This window comes from Rhinopithecus roxellana, chromosome 21 (assembly GCF_007565055.1).
Source record: "Rhinopithecus roxellana isolate Shanxi Qingling chromosome 21, ASM756505v1, whole genome shotgun sequence".
Classification (NCBI taxonomy): Eukaryota; Metazoa; Chordata; class Mammalia; order Primates; family Cercopithecidae; genus Rhinopithecus; species Rhinopithecus roxellana.
Window position 1 is genome coordinate 8,466,081 of NC_044569.1, and position 12,831 is coordinate 8,478,911.

The window sequence follows — 12,831 nt, forward strand, 5'->3', positions numbered from 1 at the left end:
CCAGCTCCTAAACTCAGTGTGGCCCAGCTCAACACTCCGGCTCACCCCAAATGTGCACTGAAGGGGCCGTGAACTACAGTGAAGGGGACAAGAGCCAGCACCCCCCGAGGGACTGGGTGTGCCAGGCAGCTGTGGAGCCGGCGGAAGCAGTGAAGTTGGCAGCACTGGCATCGAATGCCAGCGAGGGAACAAAGAAAAGGCCGCTCTTGGTAAGAAAGGGGTGACTTCCTGAGTGGAAGAGTTCAGGTAAGAAGTTATGGCCATAGAGGATATTTCTGCAGTTCGGATGAAAGGATCGCTATGATTGGAAAGTAGTTATCTGCAGCCAAAATTGCAGAGACGTTTCTACCGGGTGGTGACAAAAAGTCTCCCTCAGGACAGTGAATGACAGGTGTGTGAAGAAAGTGCCTGGAAGGGGAGGTCAACAAACAGCAACCCGCCCAGCGAAGGCCCCCGAGTGTGGAGGGCAGGGGAGGGTGCAGGCTGGAAGAGGGAAGGAGCAAGCTGGGCTGCGGGCAGCATGAGCTGGAAACAAGCCTCGGCTATTGCAAGAGGAAGGAAAGAAAACTTCAGAACAGGTGTGCAAACGAGGAAGGAAACCAGCCCCTCCTGCCAGCACAGAAGGGAGGGTGGTGGTCTCCATTCCAGATCACAGCAGGGCCCCCAGGAGACACCTCAGCTTCTGTTGGAGCCTGGTGGCAAAAGGCTGTCCTTAGAAGATGAAGAGCTAGGGGGTTTGTGGATCCCATAGGGGAAGTCTGGAGCTCTGCGCAGAAATGAAGATGAGGAGCAGCAGGAGGGGTAGGGTCCAGTTGAGGCAGGGCTTTCAGATTTTTAACCACAATGCATAGTAAGAGCCCATTTTACATGGCTACCCCGTATACATGCACAATTGTGCATTTTCTCTCTCTCCTTTCAAAAAAGACTTACTGAGCACCTACTGTATGCCAGGCTGTTACAGGCACTGGGGATGCGCAGTGAGCAAAAAGTCCAAAACCACTGCTCTTCGGGAATTTGCGTTCTGGTGGAGGAGCAGACCACAAGAGAAATGAAGACAGGTATGGCACATTCCACGGGGGTGAGGGGAGCCAGAGAGAGAGGCCAGACTGTGAAGGGACGGGAGCCATTGTTCAGTTGGAGTGACCCAGGAAGGCCTCATGGAGAAGGTGACCTATGTGAAGTCTGGGAGAGGTGAGGAGTGAGCCCTGCGGACACACAGGGGACAGCATTGGGGCAGAGGCCACAGCAGGTGCAGGCTCCGGGACTGGAATGTGCAAACGCTCCATGAATATCCAGAGAACAGTGCAATGGCAGGACGACGTGGGGCGAGTGGAAGAAGGAGAAGGAATGGGGCTAGAGCGGGAAGCGGGACCGGGGCAGAGACGCTGGAGTGCTGTGGGCCAGTGCCAGGTCCCCACTCTTGCTCATGGTGAAGGGGGAAGGCTTGGAGTGTCTGAGCATAGGAAAGCACCCCTCCGACTTGTGTTTAACAGGACCGCTCTGGTTCCCGCTCTAAGACAGACTTAGGGGACCCGGGGGTGTCTGGGAGATCTGCTGAGACTGTGGAGAAAATGAAGGAAACGGAGGGGACAAAACATGAAAGTGGCAAGCAGCAGCTGGGTTCTGGGTGTGTTTTGAAAGTAGAGCCAGCAGCAGCTTTCACAAGAGGGCTGTGCTGTGGCATGGGAAGGAAAGGAACGTGCCAAGCAAGGATGACTCCGAGGTTTGAGTGAAGGAAAGCATGCCGATGGGGGAGGCCTGCATGGAGCAAGCGGGGGTGTGAGGGAGACCGGATTCAGTTCTGGACTATCAAGTCCGAGTTATCGGACGGATGGCCAAAGTCGTTGGGGATGTAAGTCTGTAATTCAAGGACATATCTGGGCTGGGAGCAGGGAAGAGGGGCGAGGGGACAGATGGAAAGCCAGGGCTCTGTGATTAGCAAGAAAGAGAGCCCGGGAGAGCCGAGAGTCTCCCTCCCTCACACAGGGAAGGATCACAAGTTCCCACCCGTGACTCAGGGAGCACCCCTGATTTGGGCAGCACTGGCCCTGCCCTGCGGGAGTGCAATGGTGGGGGTGAGGGGACGCTGGAGCAGGAAAAGGACGCGGGTGCTGCTGAGACCCAGAGGACCAGAAGCACCAGTGAAATCCAGATCTTTCAGACCAGCACAGTGTCGATGATAAACTTTGAATTGAATATGAAAAAGAACCTGAACTAACCTGAAAGGGGCTGAAGGGGATAATAAAACCAGCGGAAACGGAGATCCATTGAAAGGCTGAGGTTTTACGTGGTTTCATTGGCTCTGACGGGGTCACACCCCAGTCTCTGAAGCACTGGGATGTACTGACTGGCTCGGACAGAGACCTTCTTCTACTTTCCCTGCTGCCAGAGACACGGGCCAGGCTGAAGAGCACAGACTGAGGGAGTGGGGGAAACAATGCCCCGCAAAATGTTCATATCCTGACCCCCAGAATCCCTGAAGATGTAACCTTCCATGAAGGAACTTTGGCTGTGATTAAGTGAAGGCTCTTGAGATGAAGAGATGGCCCTGGATCAGCCAGGTGGGCCCAAGCATCATCGCAGGGGTACCTGTAACAGGAAGGCAGGAGGGCCAGAGAAGGGGAAGAGAGGGTGGAAGCAGAGGTTGGTGTCATGTGACTGCAGGAGGGGCCACAGGAGCCAAGGAATGTGGGTGGCCCCTCAATGATGGAAAAGGCCAGGAATGGTCTCCCTTGGAGCCCAGCTGATATTTTAATTTAGATAAGGGAGATGGACTTTAAGATAAATTTGTATTGGTTTTTGTCACTAAATTTGTGGTAACCTTCTACAGTCACAAGAGAAAACTACAGTAGTCCCCCTTATACTCAGGGGATACCTTCCAAGACCCCCAGTGGATGCCTGAAACCAGAGGTACTACCAAACCCTGTATATACATTTTTCCTATTCATACATACTTATGATAAAGTTTAATGTATAGAGACAATAAGATTAACAATAACTAATAGAACAATTATAACAATATACTGCAATAACAGTTATGTGAATGTGCATGCTCACACTCTCTCAAAATATCTTACTGTACTGTGCAGGCATCAACCTACAATGGCTTATGTCCCGATAAACCCATCATAAATTAAAATACTGTATATCGAAAATACACTTAATACACCTCATCTACCAGACATCATAGCTTACCCTGGCCTACTCAAAACGTGCTCAGAACACTTGCATTAGCCTACAGTTGAGCAAAGTCCTCTAACACAAAGCCCACTTCATTACGAAGTGGCAAATGTCTCGTGTAATTGACTGAATGCTGTACTAGAGTGGAAAACAATGTTGAATGGTACTGGAAGTACGGCTTTTCCCGAATGCAGATCACCTTTGCATCACCTTACAGTCGAATCCCAAGTTAAAGTGTCATAAGCCAGGGTCATCTGCATCACCCTTCTTCTGGTGAAGATGTGAGATGAGCAGGCCTATGAAAGGAAGTGAGGTGATATGGCATGAGACTGCTGTTGACCCTCTGATGACAAATCGGAAGATCACTCACTCCAGGTGATCCTGGATCATCGAGCCACAACGATGCTGACGGTTGGATGTCAGGAGCAGACCATGTCAATGACTCAGGTGGGGAGCATCCAGCATGAGTCCACTGGAGAAAGGGAGGATTCGGGTCCCTAGTGGCATTCAGTAGGACGGCATGAGATTTCATCATGCTACTCAGAATGGCATGCAATTTAAAGCTTATAATTTCTGGAATTTTCCACTTAATATTTTCAGATAACAGTTGACCACAGATAACTGAAACCACAGATAAGGGAGGAAGGGGGGTGGTGGACTGTTGTAATACCACTGCCCAGAAGGAAATCAGAATATAATACAAAAAGGATTAAGTCTGGTTGCAAAAACAAACATCTAGATCCATCTTTTCTTGCTCGGTTCTCCACTTAAGCACAGCTGGATGCTCTCCTTTTTATTCTGCCCACTCTAACTGTCCTAACCCATTCATGACTTGCTCTGGAGAGGGCAGTCAAGCCAGGCAGGGGAGCAGCTGTCCTTGTAGCCTGGTGAGAAAACATTCATAAGCAGGTAGCGTTCCCGCAATTCCTTACTACCTCTTGTGGACGGTCACTTACACACTGCTAATACATATTCCTCACCTTTTAGAATGCTTTCCACAATCCTGGGGTCTCCCCCTAGCAAATCAATGGAATAAAATCCCTGTGAACTCCAAATTGTTTCCCAAAATAAGGCAAGCGGTATTGTTAGAAACGTAGATTAGTTGTGTCTGAGCAAATGAGAAGAATGGAATTAGGCTGCTTTTGACACCATGTTCCTTTTACCTGTTCTAATGCGCAGAAAGGAAGTCTCATCAAAAAATGGAAAAGGGGAAAGTAATATGCAGGTCCCCAGGCATCACAGCTCTGTGCAAGCATGCTTGAAAATCACCTATATAAAAAGAAACTTCAAATTTTATCATAATGTCTGAGAGTCTATTTGAAAATGTGAAAATTAGCACCATTTTTACACTAAAAAGCTCCAAATATCCACAGATGTTCTGATTTATCCAAATAAAATTAGTGTTTTGCCTGGTGATAGCTGAACACCACAGGAGTAAATTCTGCTCCATTTCTCCACGGCACAGAGCCACCTCCATAGCATATACTTCTCTAGGCAGATGAGGAGGAGAGCAGCTCCCAACTTACCTGCCAGAGGCTTTCCCACTATAACATCAAGAAGACACTCTCCTGGGGTCTTTTCAATCTATACCATAGAAATTAGGTGTGCTTACAATGGATCTTGCAAAAATCAAATAAAAATATTAACAGGACAGCACAGTATTTAGCTTCATGAGACTTGGTATCCTACCTGCATGAGCTTAAACAATGCACTTGGCATTTCAGTATTTCAGACTATTAATTTTTCAAAAAGAACAGTAATATACTGTAGAAGAGAATTGATGTCAACGATGGCTAGCACTCATGTGTTGTTAACTTTGTGCCAAGAATTATTTTCAACACTCTAGGTATATTTAATCGAATAACAACCTTATGAGGTATATATCAGTACACTTTCTTTAATTCCCTTTTTTACAGATGCAGAATCTGAGACAGCAATGTTGAAAGCATGCCCAAGATGACAAGGGAAAGCCAGAATTCAAAGTCAGGCCATCTGATTCTTCACCTCAGCGTGAGTCCTCTTTCCCAGCCCTCAGCTGGGTCTTCATTCACAAATGAGGGGCAGGGGAACCTCATGTGCCAGTGGACATGATACCCTGAGGAGGACATGGTGTCACTTCTGCAGCAATCAGGCTAAGAATTTATTACTTGAGTCTACTGAGGAAACATCAAAGAAAGCCCAAATGCGGAGGCAGGGACTGCATTCCTCAAAAACATCAATGTAATAAAAGACAAAGAAAGGCTGAGGAACTATTTCAGATTCAAGAAAACTAAAGAGATTTGACAACTAAATACAACATGTGACCCCAGACCAACCCTTGTACTGGAGGGGGGAATATGCCATAAATGATTAGCCAATTTGGATACGGAGAATAGATTTGGGGGAAAAAACTATCAGTGTTCAATTTGCTGAAGTTCACAACTGTACTGTGGTTATGGAAGGGAACCTGACCTTAGGAAACACACACTGACGTAGTTAGGGATAATATATGCATGTCTTTGATTGACGGAGGCAGGGTGTTGTGGCTGCCCGGCTGGAGTGCCGTGGTGCAATCTTAATCCAAACTCCTGGGCTCAAGCAATTTCCCCACCTCAGCCTCCCCAGTAGCATGCAATATGATATACGCAACTTACTCCTGGATGGTTTTGAGAAAATGTGGGTATGTGTGTGTATAGGTATATATGCACATGTGAATGTGTATATGTATACATGTACATTATGATGCATGCATGTGTATATATGAACATGCATGTATGCACATATAATGTATATGCACTTACGTGTGGAGGGGCAGGGAGGAAGCGCCAAGAAAGCAGTGAGGCGAAACGGGTGTCTTCTCTACTATTCTTACACTCTTTCTTACCACAATTTCAAAAATTCTTTCCAGGTAAAAAAATGAATTATTTTAATTTTGTTAAAGCAATTAACCATGTTGATTTTTAGTAGTATAAATTAATATTTATACTAATTATATACATATATATAAAATCTCTGCTATGCTCCTAGGCATTAAAAAAATTGTTAAAAAGTTATCTCTGGGAAGTGAGATATTGGAAATTTTTTCTGCTATATACTTTTCTATCATTTCCAAACCTCTATAATCCACTAGTGTTACCTTCATATGCAGAAAAAAAGAATCAACAAAGAAATGCATCATTCTTAACACTCACAGGTTACTCACCTACAATAATGCCTCCACCCTTACAGTCTTTTTATATTTTCTAACTCGAGTATTCATTACCATTAAGCTTTAAAATTTACCATTAAATTTTAAGAAGTTTAATTATCCCAATATCATGTTCAATACGAATGAAGAACAGAGTAAAAATGTAATTTTTAAAATATCTTGCAGTCTTCACCACAACCTTACAAAGTTACAAAAGAGGAGTGTAAAAATCAGACGGTGTCTTTGATGAGGAAGCTGTGCCTCGAAGAGGGTCTAAAAATCAGACGGTGTCATTGATGAGGAAGCTGAGCCTCGAAGAGGTTCCATAATTTTTTCCAGGGTTCGTCTCTAGCCAATGGCAGAGCTGAAATCCAAATTCAAGTCTGTCTATCCTCCAAAACCCACAGTTTGTCCTGCTGCCACTCTACTGGCATTCAATAAAAGGCTGTTGCCTAACACAGATAATGCCTGCAGCTGCACACCTGGCTAATGACTTCAAAAATAAAACATCAAGCCAAATGCCCAGTCTGGATATATTAATTTTTAACCCAAATAATCAGACAGCTTCCCAATTTTCCACTTCATTTACACATACACGATAATTGCTACCATTTCTTGAGCATCTGCTTTGTGCCAAGTTCTGCTCTAAGAGCTGTACTTCTTCAATCCCCTCCACATCCAACGAACAGGCATAGTTATTACCCTATTTACAGACGAAGCTGGGACAACAGAGAAATAAAACTGCCCAAGGTCACAACTAGTAAACTGACAGAGCCAGAATTATAACCCACAATCTCATTTCAGCGTCCAGACTCACACCACTTTGAAATGCTTTCCTCCCAAGGGTCTCTCATGCTTAATATTTGGAACTGTTAATGCTAAAGGCCATTGACGTAGCTAAAAATCTAGGTTAACTTGCTGACAGGTGGGCTGTGAAGAGCCTGAATTTCAGAAAGCTTATATTCTGAAACCATATTGCAGTCACACGCCAACTTCTAGTCACTAGTATGGTGTATTCGGTAATTTTTAGGCACATTATTCTCTGATGTTGAGATTTTCAAAACCAGAAAAAAAAATTATTTTATACTCACAAAAGTGACTGAGACCAACGTAAGTTCTCATTTTTATTCAATTAAACGTCATTAGCTCAGTTTCACCGTCATTCCCACCTTTTCTCCCTAAAGGCAGCATGGTATGGTGAAGGGTCCAGACTTGTCCAAGACAGTTAAGTTTGGACAGTGAATTTCTCCAAGCGCTTCTCATCTGCGTTTTTTAAAAGTCTGAAAGGTGGCTGGGCACGGTGGCTCACGCCTGTAATTCCAGCACTTTGGGAGGCCCAGGCAGGAGGTTCATGAGGTCAGGAGATCGAGACCATCCTGGCTAACATGGTGAAACCCCATCTCTACTAAAAATACAAAAAAGGAGCTGGGCGTGATGATAGATGCCTATAGTCCCAGCTACTTGCGAGCTGAAGCAGGAGAACGGCATGAACCCAGGAGGCGGAGCTTGCAGTGAGCCGAGATCGCGCCACTGCACTCCAGCCTGGGCGACACAGCGAGACGCTGTCTCAAATAAATAAATAAATCTGAAAGGTTATTCTGAGAATAACATATGTAAAGTACTTGACATGTAATAAGCACTCTACAGTTACTGCTCTTCAAACTTTAGCCTATTTCAGTTTACAATGTTTTGGACATTCTGAGCCCAGTTACCTGCTGACCAGGTACAAGTGCTTAACTAGTTTTGCCTCCTGACAAGAGGATCCCCCCATATCCCAATATTTCAATCTGGTATAATCTTACCCTACACCCCCGACTCCAACCTATACCTAATATAGAAGTACTCAGTATCTATAATACGTGATTAGCATCTAAATCACGGGTCACAAATTCAGATGAATACAGGGATCATGCAGGTAACAAGTAAGAAACAGTATAAAACAAGCGACGGGAATTACAGTGGAAACTGCTACTTGGCTCCAGAAAATTGTCGCCATGTGGTAATGCAAGACCTTTGTTCCGAATCTTGAATTTTCAGAAAAAATTTGACTTTGTGTCATTTCTCCATTTCCACACACACACACACACACACACACACACACACACACTGCAGCACATGCATAAACAGCGTGGATGTGCAAGTAGCCTGAAGATTCCACATATGTGCTTATGCACCTCATCTCTCTTCCCCTAGACTCATTTTACTTCTAAATGAGTCTGTGACTATGTACACAGTCACATGTAGCAAGTGGCTTTTAGGGCAACATTTGTCTCAGCACCTGTCTTCTGGCCAGACTTCATGTCTGAGTCCTAGAACAAACCACCACGAGAGATTCAGGAAAGAGTTGAGATGTTCAGTCGGGTATCAACTACATCTGTGCCAGACTGATGAAGAGACCCTGTGCTAACATCAGGCAGTGGCAGCACTGCTGGAATCATCAACAGGTTTCAGCAGCCTTTGCTGGTGTCCTAATTTCAGTTCTAGCCCTGGCAGCAACAGAAAGTCACTACAATGGGTCCAAGCTGCTACTCATAGGAGCAAACAATATATTAGTATATGAAATGCATGAGAGACCCCAAGGGACTTAGGTGGAAGTTTGGGGGTTTAAAAAACTTTAGATGAAGGTAAAGCTAGACAAATAATATTCTAAGATACACAGCTATGCGGCATTTTAAAACATGCAAAATCCATTATAAACTTGATTACATGTAGCAAAACACTGAAACACAAAAATGACATTTCAGGTTGGTGGCTTGACAGATGGAAATGTGGACAGGGAAGGGCATCAAGGTGGCTTTAATCATATCTAGGCTCTAAACCAAATAGGGAAAAATAATGTGTCAAAGCTGGGGAAACTTCATAAGGAAAACAAAAGCAAAGAGAAAAGGAAACACTATTCTACAGCCACCTTATCTCCATACTACTGTGGTATGGGAAACACATAATGAAAATGTAAAACCTCATTTGCTGTTGGAATCTCCAACGTGCTGTCTTGGAGTTAGACATCAAAGTATTGGATGGAATAAATGTTTACATATTTAAGTAGTGTAAACATTATTTGTTGGAAACATTTGCACAGTTTCCTCAAACAAATGCATAGATGTGACAGGCTTAACTACTGAAAGCAAATACTATTGTAGCTGTTATCTCCCCCCATCACCTTGTGATCCAAATGTTGTAACAATGAACACAAATTTCTAGCACCTTAACACTCACGTGGGGAGCCTTTAAGTACATATGCCAATATACTCCTCCCCCTGAAGTTCCCATTCTGCTCACCACCTGTCTTACAAAGGAACCACTTGGTCCAATTCAAAATTAAGGCTCTGAAGGCATTTCCTTCATTGCAGAAAGTACAATCTCCATAATTTCCTAAAACTTGCATAGGGAAACTCCTCTAGCTGAGATATTCTATGGGGGTCCCAACGTACAAGAGCGTGTCTCCCTTGGAGAGATGAGAATTTACTTGATTAAACATTTAACTTTTAAAAGAACATCTTAATACCCCAATAACTTCATAAAATTTGTTCAATGGCAAAGTACACAAAAGCACCCAAAGAAATACTGTGCAAAACTTTCTTTTGATTCACAAAAGTTTATATTTGTTTTCATGTGAAATATATCCTTAAATTTAATTCAAAGTAGCTTAATACCCTCATATATTTATCTACATATTATATACAATTAAGAATATACATTTTGGATTAAAATAGCACAAAAAGTTTGCTCCCCACAATTGTAATTCCTAACAAACCTCTACTTGAAACAAGACATGTACTAAGATTAGGAATTCTTACTGCTCTAAAATATTCCGATTCCTTACCATTTTAATTTTGTTTTTTTTTTTTTTTTTTTGGAACTTACACGTTAGTAACCCTCTCTCTCTCTCTCTCTCTCACACACACACACACACACACACACACACACACACAACTGTATTATTTTTCCTCAGGGTTAAGTGCCTATAGTACGTAACAATTTTAGTTCTTTGTCGAATTACAAACAGTATCAAGAATTCAGACCACAAAGTCAATTATAAAAAATAAAACGCTACTGTAAATAATCATTATATCTTAAAGGACCATTAGAAAAGGCCAGTCACATTCTGTTCTCCAGTCTTGAAGGTTACATAAGCCATTTCCATAAATTCTAGAGCCGCCTTCTGAGTAACACACTTGTTTAGGAATGTTCATGTTGGTTTTGTTCACGGACTGAGATTGTTAATGGGCAGGAGTTTATTTCTTCTCAATTCTCTGGGAGATAAAGAAGGAAAGCGGTCTTCAAAAACTTAAGACCAAAAATCTAAGACATTTCACAAGTAACAGTAGTCCCTGTAAAGTGGAATCAAAGGCATCACAAAATTGCCATACTTACTGTTTGTGAGGAGTCAGTCTTTGACTTGGACCAGGACACAAGCTATTTCCTCCATATGGTAGATTACAATGGTTAGGAGCATGGGCTCTAGGATCAGACCATCTAGATCCCACTTTCTCTGCTACTTACAGCTGTGCAGACTTGAGCAAACTGAACCTGTCTGAACCCGTCTCCCCTATTCCATAGCATGGAGATAAGTATCTATTCCACAAGTTATCAGTGATGATGAAATGAGCTGACGTAAAACTAAGTAATAAGCATGCTGAAAACGACATTATACTTGAAAACCACCTTTTGCTTTGAGAAATACATGATGGACAAAATGAATTTCTCAGGTAGGTGGGTGTCAGCAAAATGGCAATTAATACTGAAGCCCACAACATTTCTCAAATCGCCTTTTGGCGCTGACAGCTCATTTATTCGCAAGTCAAAAATCTTTAGTGGTATTTCAGCAATCCTAACTTGACAAGCAAAGCTTCTGTATTAAGCAAAACCTAACAGTGACTCCTGCAATTTAAAGAAAAGTAAGTATTCTAAGTTCCCCTGTATTGGTGAAGTAAAGTCTTAATTAAATCTACTTCATCTCTTCCTTTGGCATTTAAAAGCCTATGTAAAGCAACTGCCTGGTCAACGACTGGAGCTTGAAAAAAACTACCATGCCAGGTCTCCACCTCAGACTAATTAGGTCAGTATCTCTGGGGGTGCTATTCAAGCAACAATTATCTTTTATGTCCCTAAGCTCATCACATGAGTTAATGTACTGCCATAGTTGAACATCACTACTACAAAAGTTATCTGAATAACTTCCTATACACTCTCTTTCAAGATGGGTGTTATACATAGGAACAATTGGAAAACAAGAAACTGGGTTTTAAAACAAGAAATGTGGCAATAGGAGGGTATGCGTAACTAGAAGGGAACTGTCAAGAGGCCAGGCCAATCAAGTGTTACATTATAAAATGTCCATAACCTTAAGAAAGTAACTATAAAAACAAAGCAAAATGCTTTTGCAGTCACATTTATACTTGGTTTTCAATAAACCACAGAACGTTTAAGTTGGAAAAAAATAGGATACAACTTATAATTAGTGATTATGCTTCAAGAACATTAATATTATAGGGAAATGAATGAAATGTTCCTAGCAATTGATGCTGCTGAAAGGCAGAATTTGGAATTTTTCATATTTTCCAAAAATTGCCTAAAGTGCACACACTGTGTCAGACGGGGAAGACAAACTTTTTTTCCCTAGTGATGTATGTTTATACTTCTTTGCACCAACCCAGGACTGGCTGGGCATTCATTCCCAAGATACCACTGCTTTCTGCAAAGCAGCATGGCTGTCATCTACCAAAAGTGGGCTACAAAATGTGGAATGAAAAATCAGCTGTTCTCACTCCTACTACAAAACAATTAAACTCTAGCTCACTAAGCAAGAGACTATCTGCCATCACAATGCAAGTCCCAGTCAGTGATTAGCTATTAATGCTTAACAGGATATAAATGCACAAACCATCACAATCTGTTGAAATTTTTTTTTGTATTGTGAAAAGGAAAAGGACACTTCACATTTTTAAACAGTTTATTCACGAATAGTTTAATTTCCCTTTAAAGCTAGAAAATAATTTATTTACTTTCTGATCTCTTTCCAAATGGTAAGCATTGATCCTTCCCACTAATAAAGGTGAAATTTTAAAAATCTGTGAATGGGAATATGCAAAGCTCTAGGAAAACTATTAATTGAATGTCTCTAAAGTGGCAGAAGATCACAAGTGGGGAATATACCCTCAAGAACGGTATTTCTACCTTACTGTTAAAACTTGTTTTCCAAGTGGTATAATCTGAAAGATTACAGTTCAAAAGTAATTTCCATACCAAATAATATCAACTTTAGGTGAACATCTGAGGTAAATATTTAAGAGTATTATTTTTCTTGGCTGGGTGTGGCACCTCACGCCTGTAATCCTAGCACTTTGGGAGGCCGAGGCAGGCAGAATTCAGGAGTTTGAGCCCAGCCTGGCCAATATGGTGAAACACCTTTCTCTACTAGAAATACAAAAGTTAGCCGGGCTTGGTGGCTCACACCTGTAATCCCAGCTACTCAGGAGGCTGAG